General features: G+C 45.7%; 1 pseudogene; it reads left to right on the top strand.

Moving 5' to 3' along the window:
- The first annotated feature begins 1,158 nt into the window (after nt 1–1,158).
- Nucleotides 1,159–1,372, top strand: LOC125133345 (translation machinery-associated protein 7-like; annotated as a pseudogene).
- The last annotated feature ends 2,041 nt before the right edge of the window (nt 1,373–3,413 follow it).

Below are 3,413 nucleotides of genomic sequence, written 5' to 3'. Positions count from 1 at the left end.
AAATCAAGGGCTCTGGGCCATACCAGGGTCCATTTTCCAACTTGAACTTCTAAGGAATTTGGAAGAGTGAGTTCACTTTCCTAAGTCTGTTTGCCCATTTCCTCTTCTGCGAGAGGGCAACCACTGCCCCTAGCACAGAGCCATGCTCAGCAAGTAGTGGTGAGACTAAAATTTCATTATTTAGAGCTAAGGAGATGTTTCCTCTCCCCTCAAGTTTCCCTCTCCCCTCAAGAGTGTGGAAACAAGAGTCCCCATTGTGGTGCAGCAGAAACAAATCCTTCTAGTATCCATTAGAATGAAGTTTTGATCCCTGGTCTTGCTCAGTGGGTTAACGATCTCCAGCATTGCCATGAGCTGTGGTGTTGGTTGCAGACATAGCTCGGATTCCGAGTTGCTGAGGCTGTGGCGTAGGCTGGCAGCTGTAGTCCTGGTTGGGCCCCTAGCCTGGAAACTTCTATATGCTGTGGGTGCGCCTAAAAAGTTAAATTTAAAAAAAAGTGTGGAAATAGGAAGTTCCTGTTGTGACTGCAGATAGGAGTTCCCAGCATGGCTCAGCGGTAGAGAACCAGACTAGTATCCATGAGGATGGAGGTTCAGTCCCTGGCCTCATTAAGTTGGTTAAGGATCCTGCATTGCCATAAACTGTGGTGTAGGTTGCAGATGTAGCTAGAAACCGGCGTTGCTGTGGTGTAGGCCAGCAGTTGCAGCTCTGGTTAGACCCCTAGCCTGGGAATTTTTGTATGCCACTGGTGTAGCCTTAAAAAAGAAATAAGAAAAAGAAAGAGTGTGGAAACAGAGGCAGAGAGAGGTTTCAGTAAATTACCAAACATGACACAGCCATTAAGTGGTGGAAGAGGGATTTGAACCAGGACACTCAGGTTCTGGAACCCATGTTTATAGCCAGTACACTGTTCTTCAGCAACAGAGAGATGGGTCAGTTTTGGCTTGGGGAGAACCCTCTCTTGGCCCAGTCTAGGTGGTTGATTCAGAGACACCAAAGATTGAAACTTGTGATATGTTTGGAAGCACATGTCCACTGTCTAATAAACAGTGACACTGGTGGCATCTTCTGGATAGGGGCCAGCTATGGAGCATTTGCTTGGCACCATCTCTGGATTCAAACAGCAATGTGTTTCTGGGGAATGAGTGGCAGGTGCCATGTTGGGCCCCGAAGGTGGCAAGAAGAAACCCCTGAAGCAGCCCAAGAAACAGGTTTGAGGAGATGGAGGAGGAAGATAAGGCATTCAAGAAGAAACAGAAGGAGGAGCAGAAGAAACTTGAGGAGCTAAAAGTGAGGGCCTCAGGGAAAGGCCCCCTGGCCACAGCTGGAATTAAGAAATCTGGCAAAAATTGGTTGTGCCTGAGGCAATGACGATTCCATTCCTGTATAAACATCTGGATTCCCCACCATAATATTTGTTGCCACTTATAGCTAGAATGAAGTGTTATCTTGGAACCTATTGTACATTGAAGAATAAACTTTTGTAAAAAAGAAGAAAGAAGGAAAGAAAGAAGGAAGGAAGGAAAGGGGAAAAGAAGGAAGGAAGGGAGAGAGAGACAGAAAGACAGACAGATAGACAGTAGCTCATTTCATTTTGTGTTCTTCTCAGCCATTTCTACCTTAGTTATAAGGTCTGCATAAACCCAGCTCAGCATCCTGCCATAGTCTTTATGCTATCCTGAATTCTATACCACCTGGAATTAAAATGGAAAAAAAAAAATCAGTGTGTCAAATCTCTGTGTTGGTCTTAGACCAGACTACTGGGGAAATTGGCATGAGAAGCCCCCAAGCCAGTGGCTAGTGGCAGATATGTCACGGGGGCAAATGTGCTCCTCGGGACTGCTGTTGACAAAGACTCAGATTTAGAGAAGCCTGCCTCAGTCAGATCAAGCTGCCACAACAAAACACCAGACTAGCACTGGGTGGGTAAACAATAGGAATTTATTTCTCACAGTTCTGGAGACTAGAAGCCCAAGATCAATGTGCTGGCAAGGTTGGCATCTAGTGAGGGCTCTCTCTCTTGGTTGCAGATGGCCACCTTCTTGCTGTGTCCTCACATGACCCTTGCTCCATGTGTGAGGATGAAGAGGGGGAGAGGAAGTCAGCTCCTGTATCTCTTCCTATAAGGACACTAATCCCATCCCAAAGGTCCCACCCTCAGGATTTCATCTAAACCTAATTACCATCTCTAAATACTATCATATTAAGGGTTAAGGTTTCAACATATGAATTCTGGGAAGACACAATTCAGTCCATAGCAAACACTTCTGCTCACAGCAAAGTGGCAAGAATGAGTAGCTCCACTACTCCCCCCACAACCACAGGGCACCAGGAAGTCAACCCTTCTTTATGCAAAGCAGGCATAGTGACCCACACCCAGCTTTCCAGCAAGGGTGACTGGGTGGCTGCTGCTGCCTTTTAGCAAGTCACAGAACCCTGGGGCAGGAGCACAGCTGAAGGAAAGATCATGCTAATGACTTTCATTGAAAAGTTACCCTGAGTCAGGCCCTATGATACCTTCCGTATATGATCTAATATAATTGTCACAGTACATGTATAGGGGAGATGTTGTCACCGCCTTGTACAGGTTAATTTGCACAAAAATCGTGATTGGATTGATTGTCTTTTATGTGCCAAGATATGATCTAGACAGCAGGAAATAGCAGTAAACAAAACCAACCAAATCTTTGAGCTTGCATTCTACTGTAGAACATGGACAATAACCAGATAAACAAATATAATGCGATCCAATGATGTCAACTTACAAGGAGATTTGGATTCCTCAAGCCCTCATCTGATCACCTGGATCCAGCCATACCTGCAGTTCCCCTGGACTTCTCATTTAATAAGCCTACAGTTGTTCTGCATTTCTTTCCCCATAATAAAAGGGGTCCTGACCGAAGCAATATTATCCCCATGAAATATCATCCTCCAGAAGTAACTTATCTATGGTCACAGACCTAGTCATGCACAAAGATTCAAGCCCAAATCCAACTGTGTCTAGTGGTGACAGTCTTTGAAAAAAGCTTTCAGAGTTAGGCCGAGGGAAGCAAAGTAACAAGCCCTGTGCAAGATGTGATTTGCAGAGCTTGAAATCATCCAGCAAGGCAATCTGATTTAAGGAAGCCCAAATTGCAAGCAATCTCCACAATTTCCTGGAATCGTCACCTTGCACCTCCCAGGGCCAGATCGTCCATGGACCATGACAGTTCTGTTATCAAGCTTGGCAGGATGCAAGCTGTCACTACGACTGCCAGTCCAAATAGGTGGTGAGGTACAGGAGAAGGTAATTTTCTTCCCTCTCTCTTCCTGAGGAGCAGCTCCTCAGCTGCCATAGGGACAACCTTGTTGGGGGTGGGAGACCCTCAGGAGAGAAAAGGGAACTAATATCACCAAAAATTACCAGAAGCTC

This window comes from Phacochoerus africanus, chromosome 8, assembly GCF_016906955.1.
Source record: "Phacochoerus africanus isolate WHEZ1 chromosome 8, ROS_Pafr_v1, whole genome shotgun sequence".
In the NCBI taxonomy this organism is placed as follows: Eukaryota; Metazoa; Chordata; class Mammalia; order Artiodactyla; family Suidae; genus Phacochoerus; species Phacochoerus africanus.
This window is presented reverse-complemented; position numbering and strand designations above follow the sequence as displayed.